General features: G+C 43.4%; 1 long non-coding RNA gene across 2 annotated transcripts; it reads right to left on the bottom strand.

Moving 5' to 3' along the window:
* Nucleotides 1-9,320: 9,320 nt before the first annotated feature.
* LOC116574174 lies at nucleotides 9,321-17,726 on the bottom strand. Of its 2 annotated transcripts, none has more exons than XR_004279141.1 (3): nucleotides 17,277-17,726; nucleotides 13,768-13,924; nucleotides 9,321-13,520 (listed from the first exon to the last, which is right to left on the bottom strand). It is a non-coding gene; the product is annotated as an uncharacterized LOC116574174 (long non-coding RNA). The 2 variants fall into 2 exon arrangements; XR_004279142.1 differs by having other exon boundaries at nucleotides 9,321-10,887.
* Nucleotides 17,727-17,804: the final 78 nt, after the last annotated feature.

The following is a 17,804-nucleotide window of genomic DNA, read 5'->3' as shown; positions in this document are numbered from 1 at the left end:
CAGATTGAAGGTCAAGTAAAAAAAGCTTAACTGGGGCGCCTTAAGCCTGTGCCTTCCGCTCAGGTCATGATCTCAGGGTCCTGGGATCAAGCCCTGCATCAGGCTCTCTGCTCAGCGGGGGGCCTGCTTCCCCCTCTTTCTCTCTGCCTGCCCCTCTGCCTACTTGTGATCTCTCTCTCTCTCTCTGTCCAATAAATCAATAAAATCTTACACACACACACACACAAAAGTTTAACTGTTACTTTAGTCCCACAACATTCACTATTGGTTTAGAAGACTGTATCATTTATTATGTGTAGGATAAAATATCTCACATTGTATTAGGGATAATTTCTTATGCTAAATTAACAAAATGTAAAAACCAGAGCAACCAACCTCTTATTTCTATGAGTATCAGGACACAAAATTGCAATCATCTGCTTTTGCTTAATACCTCTTTGGAGGAGACACAGTTGTGCCCTGGATAGTAATTGAAAGCAATGATTAGTCTTGATAATCCCTTGAAATGCCTTTCAACTCAGCAAGTAACACATGGATTAGTGTTTTCTGTGTTGAATTTAATGATGGGGATAGTGACACATAGAGCAGCCCCACTTGGAGTGGGTGGTCTCCTGTTGGGCAGCCTCAGCGTCATCTGGGGACTTGTGTGACAACTAACTAGAGGTACAGATGCTCAAGCCCCACCTGACACCTTCTGAACCAGTGCGGGACTAGACTGCTGGTCCAGATCCAGCAGTCATGTGTTACATCAGGAGTGGAGAAGCTGTGTGTGTGTGTGTGTGTGTGTGTGTGTAAGCCATGGCTCACAGAGCAGGTGGGAAGCAGAAACATAACGAAGAACCACGTGGCTAAATATAAAATAAGTGTAGTTGTTTCATAGATATATTTTTATAGTTCCATAAAATATATAGATATGTTATAGATATATGTTTTCTAGTTATATCTCTCTCCATATATATACAAGATAGAATATCTTCTAATTATTTTTAAGTTTTAGAACTTACTATTTCCAGTCAATGTTCAACAACACTTACATACCTCAAGTACTATCTTCTGGCAATTTCCAGGAAGAGAGGGAAGAAGCAAGAGCGAGTGGGAAGACCTAATTATATACTGGCCCAAGCACCAAGAAACACACACCTCGCTCTTCTACTAACACTGCACTCACTTGGGGGAGTGAGAGGACGCTTCAGATTAAAAATGGTTGAAACCGACTTTACCATAAATTGGCATTTTTAGCTGCATCTCAAAAAGCACACATCTTCCCGAGATGCTTTGCTCCTGGAATCTCATCCCGGTGCAAACTCTCACCTCCCACCCAGTGCAGGAGGAGTCCTGCAGCCTCTGCTGTGGTATCTGTGGTCGTCAGGCAGGCAGGCAGGCGGGCTTACGTGCAGCCTGTTTTCCACAGAGTCTATGGCCACCTCACGCCCACATGCATTCTGTTCGTGAGGGCTCTCCTGCCTCATGGCTGCCTTGCTCTGTCACACCTCAGTGTCTTTGCTTGTGCCTTTCTTCTACCCGAAATTCCCACCTGCCACTTGTCTACCAGGCCAAACCTTCCCCTCCCCACTCACCATGGGGTCTCAGTTCAAATGCTTTGCACTCTGGAAGCTCTTCCAGAACCCCCCAGACAGATTAAGGGCTTCTCCTAGACTACACACACACACACACACACACACACACCCCTTTGTACACTTAAGCCATTATCCCTTAAGCCATTATATTTTCTCTCGTTGCGTATGTTTATACTCAAATTCAACTCTCCATTGGACTACATCTGGAAAGGACAGGAATGATGTCTTACCTTTGCATTCTCAGCAGCTGGCTTATGGCCCTGTAACAAAGTATTATTTAAATTGAATACATCACATAAACGATCAAATAAGTGAATGGATGAATGAATGAATTAATTATATCTAAACAAAGTTGCACAGGAGCTTAGAAATGGCTGCTAACACCACTGACTGGCCACACTGAAGAGAGAGCATTCGGGCTGGGTGTTAAAGGACAAATCTGATTTTATGAGGCAGGAGAAGGAGAGAAGAACTAAAAACAGGAAGATGGCAGGAACAAAGTCATGGGGATGAGGAAATACAATGGCCTTCCCAGAGAGCGGCTAATACCACAGGTCCAGTAGCAGACAGACGTTAAGGGGGAAGAAGCCGGGGCTGACGCCGGGGCCAGGGTAACGTGCTGAGGAATTAGTTTAGGCCTTATTCTGGGGCCTAATAAGGAACCGTGAAGGAACCCTGAATAGGGAAGGCATGCGCTCAGATATGTGACTTGACGGGAGCTGGGTTGGGAGGAAATTGTTGCAGTCCAGGCAATTACAGTAATAGCCTGAGAAAACCCAGCGACAGTGGAACAGAGAAAACAAAGGAAATCTGAGAAGCATTTGGGAAATAGGATCAGGAGGACTTGGCAACCAGATGAATGTGGGAAGTGAGGAACCCACGCAGCTGAAGACTGAGCTAAACTTTCTGACCTGGTGGCTGAGCTGAGGCTCAGACACGGCCACCCAAGAGACCTATCGTGTCCTCACGAGCCCTGAGAAAGAAAGGATCTTAGCGTGTGCCCTACGCCGTATTAACTGGTCACTCAGAGGTACTGAGTGAACATTCGTGGAGAGAATTAATGTTTCTTAGACTCACCAAATATATAAAAAAGGGAAATATTCTAATACTTAAACGTCTCTTTATCAGAGACTCTGACTTTTTCTTAGATTCTCAGCATGTTTTGCAACCACAGATGGATTCACAAATGACTCAGCTTGGGCACCCACCAGGCTGACCCCTGCCACTCTGTAAGCAGCAATCTCCTTTACGGCTGCGTGCCCTAGGGGGGATGACTGGCAAGTGGTTGGTATTTTTACTTTTTTCGAGGGAGTGCTATGACGGTTTTAGTCCCCTGAAAATAAATCCAAAACAATAAACCCGACTGAATGCTTTTCCTCCAGTAGAAGAAAAGAAAGCAAACCTACTACAGGTAAATTGAAATCCTCCAATAGACCCATAACGCATAGCTGAGACATTCTCGGGATGATGGCTTAGTCAGACCCGGGCTACAAATCTTTACATTTCTTCATTCACCTTGGCAGGACTAATTAGATTTTATGGCTGCCAGGATGTTTATCCCTTGGGTGACATTGGCAAGAACAACTATATCTTTATTAGTTAAGACTTTTCTGCACTGCAGCTTTTTTTCGCACCGAAGACCGCCTCAGCCTAGATCATCACACGTGCAACATATAAGAACCTCATTTCTTCGTATAAACATGCCACTGTCCCCTTCTGTTGTTTGGCTCCGATCACTCTTTCCTAAAGTCATATTACTCCATAAAAGGGCTGGTGGAAGAGAGAAGAAAAGAAAGTTTCAAAGAGACCTACAAAGAGATTTGGGGCTGACAGCAACACATCTAGAATATTTGATGTGCCCAAAGACCAGTAGGAATAGAGCTGCAGACCCACTGTTACCCGCAGTACCATAATTGCTGAACCGGGGAGAGGGCTGTGCTCCCATCAGCAGTGACTAGAGATAAGAGCCTGGTGACCTCCACCATAGTCTAGGACAAGGATTTGACCCCTTTTGTATTGCCTATAATAGCCAGCCACATCTTTTTTCAGCACTTAATTAGCACCATAAACACACAAGCATAAAAACTCACATATTTGACAAGTACCATCATAAATGCTGATCATGACATATCCATTCTACTTTTGTAGCTAGGAAAGTGTCCCCAGTCCTAAGCCCAGAGGATATTGGAGAAATGGCTCAGCGGAAGTCAGTGCACAGGTTCTATTTCAGGGTAAGATGGGGTAAGCACACTCCATCCTATTTCTCCCATTGAATACAGCTATAAGAGCTGCGTTCAATGCAGAGCTATTATTGGAGAACTTTTTTAAAGAGTAAAAAGTGTCAGCTCAATTGAGGAAGAAAACATGAGTTCAAAGAACCTTTAAATTGCCTGTGGATTTACCTTGTTTTCCTTTTGGTGATCCCTGCACAGGACTCAAGGCCATCCGAAATCCAGAAGTGAGAACCACTGTGAACAGAGCTCTAGCAGAAGCCTGCTAGGTCAGTGTCAGGATATGAGAAGGAAGTCTTCCGGCAGTGACGGCAGCAGCATGGAAGTTCCACAGCATAGAAAATGCTAAGGAAGGGGAATCTTCCTCTTTAGTTTAAGGAGGAATGGTCCCAAAACCCTTTTTCCTTCTGTGGGTGCACTTACCCCTTGGCCCGGGCCATGGGCAGAGTCACAGGAATTATGCAAAAGAGCAGGGTAAATGAGACCCTAGACTTCTGGATGAATGAACAAAAAGGAGAATACCCAGGAAAAACTGGAATATACCAGAGCGATCAGGGAGAGAAAGGAGGTTGGGAAAACAAACCCATGAAGTTCTTTGCTAATTTGGGGGTCTCACCCCAAGCTCTGCATGCTTAAATTTGACCACAAACAGCAGAAAGAGTTTGAGGACTGAGCTAACACATACATCACCATCTGGACCCCAGACCAACCATGAGATGGTGAGCATTCAGGAAAAATCTAAATAGTGCTGCAAAGACTTTGCCAATGGAACTGACATTGGAACCACAACCCACAGAAATCTGGTAAGAACTTGCAGCCTAAGCACAATGATGTCAATTGTCTGCGTAAAAAAAACAAAAAAAACAAAAAAAATCAACATGCTCTATGGATTTAAACAAGATCCGGTTTCTCATAACATAATATTCAAAATGCCCATGATATGCAATGTTATATTTATTTAGTTTAAGATTGTATTTTTAAATTTTTATTGCCATTTATGGATTCAGTTGGGAGCCATTTTAAATTTACTAATACTTATTTTAAAGCTTCTATTGAATAGGCATGCCTGGCTGGTTCCGTTCATGGAGTATGCCACTCTCGATCTTGGGGTTGTGAACATCAGGCTCCCTGCTCAGCAGGGAGTCTGCTTCTCCCTCTGGCCCTCTCACCTCTCATACTCACTTCTCTCTCTCTCTCTCAAATAAATAAATGAAATCTTTAAAAAAAAATGTGGGTTGGAAACTAGTGAATGGATGTGTACATGGCTGAATACATGATCTAGGTGACTGCTCCAGGCAAAAATTCCTGCAAACCCATCAGATGGCCATGCTCTGCCCTGGTCAGCTGGGTCTGTTGCCACTGAAGGCAATGGACTGTGGTGATCCAATGGGAAGGCAGAAGTATTGGACCACAGCTCACCAGCTGCGGGATGGATTTGCATGAGCCTTCCATCCCTACGTTAAGCAGAAGGAAGGAATTAAGCAACAGGAAACAGCACAGTGAAATGCACTAAGATCAATGTGCAAGCCTAAACATCCTTTAGAATATCTTCTGTTCCCTCATGTTCCTTCAAAGAGCTGCCTGTGCATGGGTGGTTCAGTGGTAGAATTCTCGCCTGCCAAAGAGCTGCCTGACTTCAAATACGTTTAAGAAACACTCCCTACCCTGTCTCCTTCTTAAAGATGTACCATGTATATTTACTTGATTAACACTTCTGAGAAGTCCCATAGTAAAGAAATATGCTTAACTTTTTAAAAGATTTAATTGAGGTATAATTAGCATATGCACAGTCCATTAAGTGTTCAGTTCAGTGAGCACTGAGAGTTGAATACTCAATCTACCACCACCCAAAGCAAAATATAGAAAACATTTTCAACGCCCCAGGAAATTTCGCTATTCCTGCAAATCCCCGTCAAGCAACAGCTAGTGTCTGACTTCCCATCACTATAGTCTGGTTTTGCTACGTCTTAGACAACAAAAAAACTGAATCATGTATGGATTTTCTGGTGGTGGGTGGAGGGAGTGCTGTCTGACTTCTTTTGCTCAACATGAGATTTTTTTTTTTCAGTATGAGAGTTTTGAGTTTCATCAATGTTGTTGTGTATATCAGTAGTTCATTCATTTTTTTAATTGATGTGCCATATTCCATTTGTGTGTGTGTGTGTGTATACACATCTCATGATTTGTTTACCCATTATCCTTTCAATGGACATTTGGGTTGTTTCCAAGTTTTGACTACCATGAATAAGACAGGTATGAATGCTCTTGTGCACGTTCTTTTGTAGACATATGTTTTCATTTTTCTTGGGTAAATGTTTAAGAGATGAACTGTTGGGCCAGAGGGCAGACATACTGAACTTTATAAAAACTGCCAAATGGTTCTCTAAAGTGGTTGCACCTGTTTGACTTTTTCAACTTGGTACTTTCTGTATTCATCTGACCACAGAACACGAGCCCCCTACACACACACACACACACACACACACACACATCAATGTCTATAAAATGAGCAGGTAGGGTTAGATAGATTTTCAGATTCCTCCTAGCTTTATGCAATGAGAAAATGGCCTTGCCATTCAGACGTAAAGTCGTTTTGTCTTCTCTGTATCTATCTTGTAGGCAAAAGTCAATGAGGTGAAACCCAGGATGGCCAGAATTTAAAAGCTTGGGAATAGAAAGAGAGAAGACAGCACTGAATGAATCCAGTGAGTAGGGAAAAAGTGCTGGCAGGCAGTCATCTGGACAGAGGTATAAAAAAGAGACTTTTAAGCAAGAGAGTCTCTGAAATACTGAGGTTAGAACAGTTAAAGCGGACCCAATAGTATACAGAGACTTCTATATTGTTTAAGAAACTTCTCTGGTCCAAGAACATCACTGATAGCAAGATATTAAGAAAACTCTTCAACATTACTTTAGAAAGGGTCAGAGACAGGTGCCCTTGTTTCCAACCTGCCAGGTTTATACCTGTTGCTCCCCATTTGGAGAGTAAAGTCGTCATCCTAGCCAAAGAACTCAGGAAGACTCTTTGTCTCTTTAATTCCAACCCTCACTGCCCACATGTCACCTCCTCCTACATTCTACTCACTTCTTCACTGAACTTGTCTTTGGAAATGATCGGAGTCATACGAGTGCTCCTAACACACTACCATTGTCTCATGAATTTCCTCCACCTCCCACATCATGACTTTCCCTTATAGCTTTCTCTGAAGGACCAGAATTGCACCCACTGGGGGGAACAGTCCTCTTCTCTACTGTGAACTCAGTGACCCTCCTCTTCATCAGCATTCACTCTCATCTTCCAGATGGACAGATGATTTCCTGAGATTCCTTCCACATTTAACATCTTATATCATTCGATGTTCCCCATTCATTTATTCCCCTCTGCTTAAAATAGGCACATACCAACCCAAATTGACATTGACTCTACATGTCCTTTCCCTTCTAATACAACCTCTTAAAGTGTCCAGTACAAGTCAATTCGCGTCTAGATAATTTCCAAGATATACTTTATTTCTGTATGCCACAGAAGCAGTGTTCTTAATAAGGTCCCTAAAGACCCACTCATTTCAAATATGGTGACTATTTCCCTTCCCTCTTCCTCATTGCCCTTTATCTGAAGATGTGTGTGTCTGCGTGTGCGCACAAACGTGTATCCGCATGCCATTTATTGGTCCTTAACCTTGTGATGCCTAGGAAGCTATTAAAATGAAGTATTCTCAGTATACTGAGTAGCATATATGTTCTATTCTACATCGCATAGTCTACACAGAGTATTAGTCTGGTCAAAAAAACGGAGACTGGAAGGCTTATACAATAGATACTTATTTGCTCACAGTTCCAGAGGCCAAGAAGTTGAAGGTCAAGGGGCCACCAAGGCTGGGGACTGATGAGAGTTAGGGGTCCACCCTTGGGACCTCTTTTAACCTTAATTACCTCCAAGGCCCCATTTTCACCTATAGTCATGTCTGGGTTTAGGACTTTAAAATATGAATTTGGAGAGACACAGTTCTGTCCATAACATAGGATGGAAAGGATACATGAAATAAATAGAGTGGCAAGGCAAAAAATAAAGGTCACAACTCAAGGCAGAATGCTAGCTGTTGTCTGTAGAAACAAGGAACAGACAGCAAATACCAGGTTTTATTTATTTATTTACTTATTTTAGAGAGGTAGTTGAGGGGGAGGAGTAGAGGGAGGGAAAATTAGAGAATCCCAAACCGACTCCCATCGAGTACAGAGTCCAAGGCAAGGCTGGATCCCATGACCCCAAGATCATAACCTGAGACAAAATCAAGAGTAGATGTCCAACCTACGGAGCCACCCAGCTGTCCCTGATCTATTTATATTTTAAATAAGCTCTTCTTCTAGCCAATATAGTGATACCTTGTTTACTCAACCTCAGTGGCCATCATTAAAGACAATTATTTTTTTTTTTTAAGATTATTTATTTATTTATTTATTTATTTAAAAGGGTGTGTGAGAGAGAGAGAACACCAGCAAGGGGGAGCCGCAGAGGGAGAGGGAGAAGCAGGTTCCCTGCTGAGCAGAGATTTTATTTTTCCGTGGTGCAGGGCTGGATCCCAGGTTCCTGAGATCATGACCTGAGCCACCCAGGCAGCCCACACACAATGATACAAATTTTACGAGCACTACTCCATTTTACAAAAAGGGCTGGCTCAGTCAATATTTTCTTTTTTTTTTTTTTCCCAGTCAATATTTTCATTCAGTACCACCTGTGATGGCAGGGAAAATGGGGCTTTAACGTGAAACACGAAAGGGCACAGAATTCATTAATGGCTCTGATTTCCACTTTCTGGCATTGATTAGAGACGTTTGCTTAAGAACCAGTCATTCTGAAACAATTGGGGGAAATTGGTTGTGTCTCAGATAATGTTGAAGAATTATTGTTAATTTTATTGAATCTGATAATGATATTGTGGTTATGAAAGAAAACGGAGAAACATATAGAACTACTTAAGGGTCTACTTAAGGGTAAAAACGAAGCAGGAAGAAGATGAGGGGAAAGAGGAGGAGGAAAGAGAAAGGAAAATATGAAGTACATGTAGCAAAACATTCATAACTTGAACTGGGAGAAGGGTACATGAAGTTCATTATACATCATGCCTACTTCTGTGCAAATTTGAAAAATCTTCATTAGAAAGTATTTTCGGGGGCATCTGGGTGGCTCAGATGGTTAAGCATCTGCCTTCAGTTTAGGTCATGATCCCAGATCCTAGGATTGAGTCCCACATCAGGGTCGTGGCTCAGCGGGGAGTCTGCTTCTCCCTTTCCCCTGCTCATGCTCGCTCTCTCTGTGTCTTAACTGAATAAATAAAATCTTTATTTAAAAAAGAAAGAGAGAAAGAATTTTCAGGGCATCTGGGTGGTTCAGTCCGTTAAGCGTCTGCCTTCAGTTCAGGTCATGATCTCAGGATCCTGGGATGGAGTCCTACATCAAGCTCTTTGCTCAGTGGGGAGTCTGCTTCTCCCTCTCCCTCTGTGTGTTCTCGTTCTCTTTCAAATAAATAAATAAATCTAAAAAGAAGTGTTTTTAAAAATTATACTGGTGAACACTTACTCAATGCCTAAAATGGGAGTCAGCTGGCTGCCTGCCATTAGGAGTAGATCTAACTTTTGTGATGCCTGAAACTAGGGGAGCCCTTTTGAAGAAAAATCATGAATACAAAATTCTCTTGGAAGAGGCCTGTGTAGTGAGAGGTCCACATGCTTGAATTCCATCAGATGCATGGTAAACTCTTCTCCATGTGCCATGGGTTAGGTTTGGCTGGCCCACTGATTTCCCCTTATTATATTATTATGAACATTTCAAACATAAGCAAAAATCAGAGGTGATTCAAAGACCTTCTCTGCACTTGTTGCCCAGCTTCCACAGCCATTTGTCTTTAGTGAGTCTTACCCCCATCTTGTCCACTCCCCTCTATACAGACTGTGTTATCCTGAAGCAAATCTCTAGTATCATTTTATCTCTAAATTATGTCAGTATGCATCTCTAAAAGATAAGGATCCTTTCAAAAACTGAACCACAATATCATTATTGCACCTTAAACAATAATTCCCTAATCAAGTCAGTTCAAATTTCTCTCACTGTCTCAAATATTTTTTTATAGTTTGCTTGAATAAGGAACCAAATAAAGCATATATGGCAATTGGTCTCTTTTAAGGTATAGGTTTGTCCTTCACATGTTTTCTTCCCCTCACAATTGATTTGTTGAAAGAACAGGGTCCTTTGGTCCACTAGCGTTTCCCACAGTCTGGATCTCACTGAGAGCATTCTTGTGGTAACATTTCACATGTTCCCCTATCTCCTTCTTTCCTGTAAACTGCTAGTTAGAGCAAGAAGTTTGATCAGATTCGAGTTTGCTTTTTTGACAATAATTCCTCCCGAGTGTGGACTTTATCAGGAGGCACAAGATAAAGTGCAAGCGGGTGCATGTGTGTGTGTGTGTGTGTGTGTGTGTGTGTGTGTGTTGACAGTACTAGTAGCTGTTGCCATAAAACCCTTTGTTTCCCAATGTTTGCTTGGTTGTTATTTAAAAGTGAGTGCCTGGAGGCAGGTGTTGTCTACCAGAGGGGTGCTGCCCTACCTTTACCCCAGGCCCACTCCACACTTCCGGGCTGACCTGGCAGGCTCCCAAAGGTCCTGAACCATTGGAAAGATTAGGCCTGGCAACCTCGCAAAGATAAACAAGGCGCAAAGCCTTGTCTTAAAGGAGTTCATAGTCTGGGTTTTGTAAACACATGAAAATAACAATAAAAGAGGTGTAGGGTCATTAAGTGGTACAAGTGATTTGTGCAGTGTTCCCCCTGGGAGTGCCCAGGGGACAAGACCCATCAGCCGGGAGAGTCAGGCAAGGACTTTAATCCAAACACAGATTTTTCTCCCCCTGAAGTAGAACCTTGTATGGACGACTGCTCCGCAGTCCTGGTTACAAGCCGGCATCCACCCGTGTCCACCTGCACTTCCTGTCCCAAGACGTCCTGTCCATTCTTCTCCACTGTGTGTGTTGGGCCAAAGCTTTCATAGCCAAATTTCTGGCTCCCTCCTGGTTCCATGCCACCTGGTGGTATGACCACAAGTTACAACATATTTTCCCACTGAAGAAGGGGGAAGAGATCAGCCATTTTCTGCATTGGGAGAAACTTGTTGCATGCCTACTCTCTTCCAGGCACAGAGCTGGGCACATACCCGCGTGTTATCTCATTCCTAGCCCTCACAGCACTGAATACCTAGGTACTCACCCAGTGTCCACATTTGCCTCCTTTCTCTCTGACAGATTCCCAATTTTAATCGCGGTGGCAAAGGGCCCACTAACACTTGCCTCCTCAAACTCTCTCAGAGCTAAGAGTGACCGTGTGGAATGATGCTCACCAATGGGTTCTAGCTGCAAGCTGGCGAGGGATCTCTGGGCAAGCTTTCGGGGCTTCTCTTTCTTCCTTTCCTTACTTCACCTTCCTGCCTGGAATGGAGAGTTCAGTGGGAGGCAGAGCAGACATCTTGGGACCACCAGGAGACCCTGATGAGGACAGAAGCCTCACACAGAGGAATCACACAGCAGGATCGAAGAGATTATCCTCCTGATGTCACTATATCTCCCCACAATACCTACTTCTAGAATTCCCAAGAAGTGTGAGAAAAGAAAGCCTTACATGGTTAGACCATCATAATCAGCTCTTACATGATGCCCAAGTATAATCTATCAGATAGCTGCTGTTATTACTATGGTAATTCTATTCATGTCTTAAGACACCGAAGTTCAGGTAGGTTAAGAAACTCGGTAGAGTTTACACAGCCAAAATTAGACACAGCTGACATTCGACACTTATTATCTGTTCTCTGCCACCTAATTACAGAATACAGAAATCTTTTGCTCTTCCATGATACCTCTCAACAGGCAAGCCAGAGCCTTTTCCTCAAAATTTGAAAGCCTGGTAGAATGAACACTTTTCCCTTCTCCCAGTGTCTGTCTGTCTTCTCTCCAATACTGTGTCAGCATATTCCTCGACTAGTCAGAGCTTACACTGCTGGCAATGAGGACATTGCCCCTTCCTTTTCAGAGACCCGTGGCAGCTCCTGGGTATCCCTTCTCCCCTCCTGTCTACCACATTGCTCATTTCCTACAGTGGAGAGCTCTCAGAACATTCCTGTTAAAACACAGCTATCTTGACCTGGGATTCCCCCACTGGGTGCTGCACAAAATCCTAGTCTCACAGGAAGTTACTGGATTTAATTAAGACTAAGAAGCACATTCTTTCATGTTTTAATGTCTCCAAGAAATTGGAATGTTACAGTCAGTGTATCTTGAAATCATCCTTGACCATTTTTTCCCTTGCTTTAATGTTTCTGAAATCATAATGTGACTTAAAGGTCCTGGCATTTTAGTTTTGTTGGAATAGGTGCTTGAAAATAAAACAGTTCAGTAGTCAAGTAAGTTTAGAAAACTTCGTAATCAAATAAACTAAATTAAACAGAAGTTTTTAATGATGGCCTTCCCAGAGACTTTAATATGCTAAAGTGCTTTTTAAGAGATTTGCTAAAATTTTTGGGCCATGGGATCCTTTTTTCTTGGATGGCACCTTATAGTACTAGTGTTATATGGAATATACGTTTGGAAACACCGTATTAGACCATGATATTCTGAATTAATTCATCAGATTTGCTAGCCAACTCTCCTCCTCAAGAGAATTCTGAGAAAGCCTGGTCAGAAAATAAGTAAACTGTGAAACTGGCTGAAGCACGGCCATTTAGCAAAGGAGTCAAAGACCTCATAGAAGCATCATTCACCTGAGTAAGGTGCTGGAAAACAGAGAAGATCCCTTCAGGGGGAATTTTGGGGATGTGGCAGGGCAGAGGGGTGCTAGGATGCTGAATTTCACTACCTGACTCTCTATTGGCAGTCAAGTCTGCTTGCCTTCATCTGTTCCCAAAAGACAGGAGTTGGGCTAGAGTCACCCCCCACCCTTAATTCCTGGATAGAGCCTTAGAACAACATCACTGGTCTCAGAGATATGAGTAACCCTGTAATGCTAGAAAGATGAGACCCCAAACTTCAGATAGTACTTTGTACATTCCTGGGTAATTCCCATGCACAGACAAAATTGAGGGCCATACATTTAAGGAACTGACTTGAGTAAGCAGTGTCTAAACTGCAGAGGCTCGGGAAAGACGTAGCTTTTGCAATAACCTACGCCCCAGGCGACACAGGCTAAAGGTGGTAAAGCTAGAAAATGGGAGATGAAGCAAGAACTATTTTTGAGCAAAAATCTCAGGGGAGGATCTTAACAGAACTCAGATCTGGAGAAGGCTGAAAGAATATTGTGCCACTGAGAAACACGGCAGTGATGGGAGGAGTGGGGGTTCTGGGTCCCCGGAGGAAGATGATTACTTGAGTTTACACGTAGAGCTACAGTTTTTGGCCTCATGGCCAAGTGGAAATGTCCAGGAAGGCAGCTGGAGATGGGGACTGGTTCTCAGAGGGCAGAGTTACAAATTTTGAAGTCATTTGTACCCAGATGGTGTTTGGAGCCATAGGAGTTTAAAAGTTTCCCAGAGTGTGATGTTGCCCAGGGTATGGCTCGTTTATAACTGTTGAAAGTCCACATGAACGACCTGAAGTTCAAGTTCCACCTCTGCTGCGCACCAGCTATGTGACCTTGCAGGAGGTGTCTACCTCCTGAGCCTCAGTTTCCTTACCTGGAAAACGGAAAAGTATCATAGCAATCTCTCTGAGCTCTTGGGAGTAAGAAGCGAGCACATCCCTGTAAAGCTCCTGGTGTACTGCCGGGTGCTAAGAATGGCCTCGAGTCTGGAGTCTTGGCAGGTCTCTGATTTCCCTAGCCCCCTCCTCCTACCTCTGCAGCTCTCGAACAAGCCACAGCATGAGTCCACTCCCCAGGTAGTGAATGAGTCCGACAATAGCACACAATCAATTTGCACTCACCTCAATGGTATGTGAAGATCAAATCTTGGCGGACCAATTCAGTTTTCTTTGATGAAGAGATACACCATGTAGATAAAGAATGAGTGAGAGATACAATCTCTCTGTGCTCGAGTATGACCTCAGATTCCATTGCCAGTGACTTTTTTTTACCAATGAGCTAGAAAGAAAGAAGACAGACTTACTTCGTAGGTGAAGGCACCAAGAGCTGAATAATATCACCCAAAAGGTGGCATATCCATGAGTCAGCCTCAACCTGGAAGGATCCCGCATGATCTTGCTCGTGTCAGAGCAGGAGCCGGTGCCGAGCTTCCCTATCTTTACTCCAGCGATGTAACTGAGGACTTCCTCAAAAAATCACTGACGACACCGGGTTGCGAGGCATTAGTAAGAGGGTAGGATTAGAATCAAAATACCATTAGTTGACCAAAGAAATAGTTCATAATGCAGGCAAGTTTTGATAGGAACAAGTGTAACGTATTTTGAAAGCAACTATATAGACAGAAAGAAAGATATATATATTGACTAGTTCACAGCATTACCCACCAGTTTCACCCAGAGCTGTAGGCAGGTAAGCAACACTGAAGCATGGTAGGGGTGACTGGGTGCTCCTGATGGGCTTAACACACAAAAGAAGGCAGTAAGGTAGAAGAAAAGAGAAGGAAAGGCAGGATGAGAAAGAGAGAAAGGGAGAAATGATAGGTAGGTGTGATGCTGAAATTGCTGTGCTACATATTAGGAGTGGGAAATCCTAGTTAATTGGAATTACCTAGAGCACAGAGTGTATTCTAGGCACTGTATTCAGAATCCTGCCGTCATAGATTGTTCTTTTTCTGCCTGACTTATAAATGTTGAAGAGCCTACTACAAGTCGTTAGATGTCTTCTCTTTCTATCTGCACTCACTCCTTTGGCAATGTCATCCACCACCAAGACTTTCCATACAACCATCTGCTGGTAACTCACAATTCAGACCTCCATCCCAGACTGGGGTGACCAGTTGTCTACTTGTCCCCTCAACAAATCACAAACTTGGTTCATGTGAAGTGAAATCTTGAGTCTTTCTTCCGCCCAGATCTGCCTGTTCTCCAGTCTTTCTCAGCAGCGTACACAGCACCAAACAGCTCACACAGAGGACTTGTCCTTGGTTCCTGCATCCCATGCCCTATTGCTTCTAATTCTCCAGAATTAGAATTAGATCTCACAGCTGAAAAACAGCAGGAGCTAATTATTTCATATCCTAAAGACTACTGCAAATGACCAAGACCAGAAGAGACCCCTCCCTCCTTCCCGCCCCATGCCTTCTCCTGTCCCTTACTCCTGACTTCCAAATATGACCTTGCCTGAACCAGCCCTATCCTGATCAACCCCACAACAAGAAGACTGGGGAAGAGAAGACAGTCTTCGGTGTCTACTGCCTTGGGAGTGAGGACCGCAAATATCCATGAGGAGAGATTACTGACCCTCCCTTTGGGAAAGAGAGGAAATGGATTCCAAAGTGATGGGAGGCTCTACAATAGAGGCCAGTGAATTTTCTCTGTGAAGGGTCAGATCATAAATATTGTAGGATTTCCTGGCCATCCGGTCTCTGTCCCAAATGCTCAACACGATCATCTATGGCATGAAAGTGGCCATAGACAGTGACAAATGAGACATACATGAATGAGCAAGGCTGTTTTCCAATAAAACTATTTATGGACACTTAAATGTGAAACCCATGTGATTTTCACATCTTTCACTTTTTTCAACCACTTAGAAAGTAAAAAACACAGCAACAAAAAATTCTTAGCTCACAGGCTATACAAAAACAGGCAGTGTGCCAGGTTTGGCCTCTTTTCCATTATTTGCCAACCCTGAACCCAAGAAAGACACTGTGGGGACCTGCCAGAAGGGAACACCTCACCCCCAGAAGACACAGCTGATGAACTGTGGACTGCAAGCCTGTCCTGGGTGGAACAGAGTAAGGGAAGGGGCCAAGGAGGTATTTTCTTCTGGAAGCTAGGAGCAGAATGCTGGGCCTGCTTCTTAGCTGGGGTTTCTGAAGGCAAGACCCTTAGTGAAGACTTACCTGCCCCAAGAGGAAGAGAACTGATTTTACTTGTAACTCTCCCTCGAAAATGCTCCGTTTTTATAAAATGGTGTCTCCTAAATTTCAGCTCTGTCTGCCGTAAACTTAAAACGTAGCAACATGGTTACAGATGATTTATTGGGACGGAGAGCTTTTGCATGGGTTTTTGGAGTATTCATTTTTAAGTTTCTACTATTGTTGGTGTAATTTTTTTTTTTTAAGTATTCAAATGAAAGAAGTTTAAGCACTGATATGCGTTAACAAGCGCGGCTGCAGAATGCCTATCCTGAGAGCTTTACAACCATGACCAACAAGCATCTGTTTCGGAGGTTTGAAGGAGAGCTCAGCCTGCCTCCAGAGGCTAGGTGGGATAACCACCTGGAGTTTCCCCTGTTGCCATAATTCCAGGGTACAAAAAGAGACAGAGGCCCACAGTGAAGAGGGGATAGAAAGAGCAGCTCTTCTTTCCTTTTCTCTGACAGCAGAGACAGTGAAGACTAACTCTCCAAATCCCCGTGTAACAGCGAATACCCAGCAAAAGAAGTTTCCTTTGAAATTACATCTGTCAGCAGAAGAGAGCCACAAAATCTGCATTTTAATGCTAAAATAATGCCAGTTTTCTGAGCTGCCATTACAACTGAAAGATTTTTGAAGAGGAAAAAGAAAAAAGCCGAGAGGGCTGGGTACAAACCAGGTCCTGATGTTTTCCCCTGTAAAGGGGGTGGGTGTCATTGAAAAATTGTCCCCATCCTCTTGGCCTGAAGTCCCTGGGAAGACACAGACAGACTTTCTCAGGTCACAGGCTTTCTCTGCATCAGGTAGCCACTGAGTCTCTCTGCTCAGGATCTGTAAGGACGTTTTTTCTCCACCTGAGTTTTCCCTAGTGCTAGAGAATCCGGACATCCACGTGTAACTGGCAAATTGTGTTGGTGTGGCTACAGGGGGCAAATTTCAGGGAAGTCTGCTCTTCCTGGGCTGATTTCAAATCACTGGATTAATAAGAGCCAACACTAAATTTTTGCCCCCCGTTACACCGTATCACCAATTCTTAAAAATAACATAGGGACAGATAATATAGAAGATGCTCTACTTTCCAAAATTTTTTTCTGGCTTTCACCTTTTGATGTCCAATTTTGTCTCTGCCATGCGCGGCAGAAGTTTTGCAACTGGGATATTTTTCACACTATGTCATTATCAGTCAAGCTGTCCAGATATATTACTTAGCAGAGAGGCCACAGAGATGCCATTAAGTCGGCTGGATGACCATCCAGCTGAGGAAAGAGTCTTCGTTCCCTTGACTCCCTTCTGTCCTGGACAGAATCGTGTGGTTTCCATTTGCGAGAAACACACTTGCGGATATTGTCTCTTAGCTGAATGTCCTTCTCTCTGCTGTAGGATCAATAATTATGAAAAGATAAATACAGTAAAAGAGCAGCATCACTTAACATGACCCTCCCGGCTCGCTAGGCTCCTACTTCACACCTGCTGCCAAGCACACTCGCTCCGCTCCCCCAACAACGGCACAAGCAGGCATTACTCATCCATTTTCACAGCTATGTAAACTCAACTGTAGGAAGTTAAATAACTTGTCTGGGCTCATACTTCTGGTATGAAGTGGAGGCTGGCTTCAAGCCCAGCTACATTCGCCTCCAGCGCCTCTTTCTTTCCAATCTTCCACAACGCCTCCTAAGCAACTACCAGGGGCTGACCGAGCATTTTCTGTGGCTGTCCCTCGAGCACATTTGTTTGTCTCTTTGTAGGAACCTCTCCCCACCTCTTCTGAAATTGTTACCTTTCTTTGTAATCGCATAAGGATGAATTTAAAGAAAAATTTCAAACAGTGTCACTCTCTTTTACAACTGGTTTCAGCTTTTCTTCTGATCTTCATATATGGGGATGGAACTAGCATATTGATTTTTTGTTTTTAAATATTTTATTTATTTACTTGACAGAGAGAGATCACAAGTAGGCAGA

The sequence above is a fragment of the Mustela erminea genome, chromosome 15 (assembly GCF_009829155.1).
Source record: "Mustela erminea isolate mMusErm1 chromosome 15, mMusErm1.Pri, whole genome shotgun sequence".
In the NCBI taxonomy this organism is placed as follows: Eukaryota; Metazoa; Chordata; class Mammalia; order Carnivora; family Mustelidae; genus Mustela; species Mustela erminea.
This window is presented reverse-complemented; position numbering and strand designations above follow the sequence as displayed.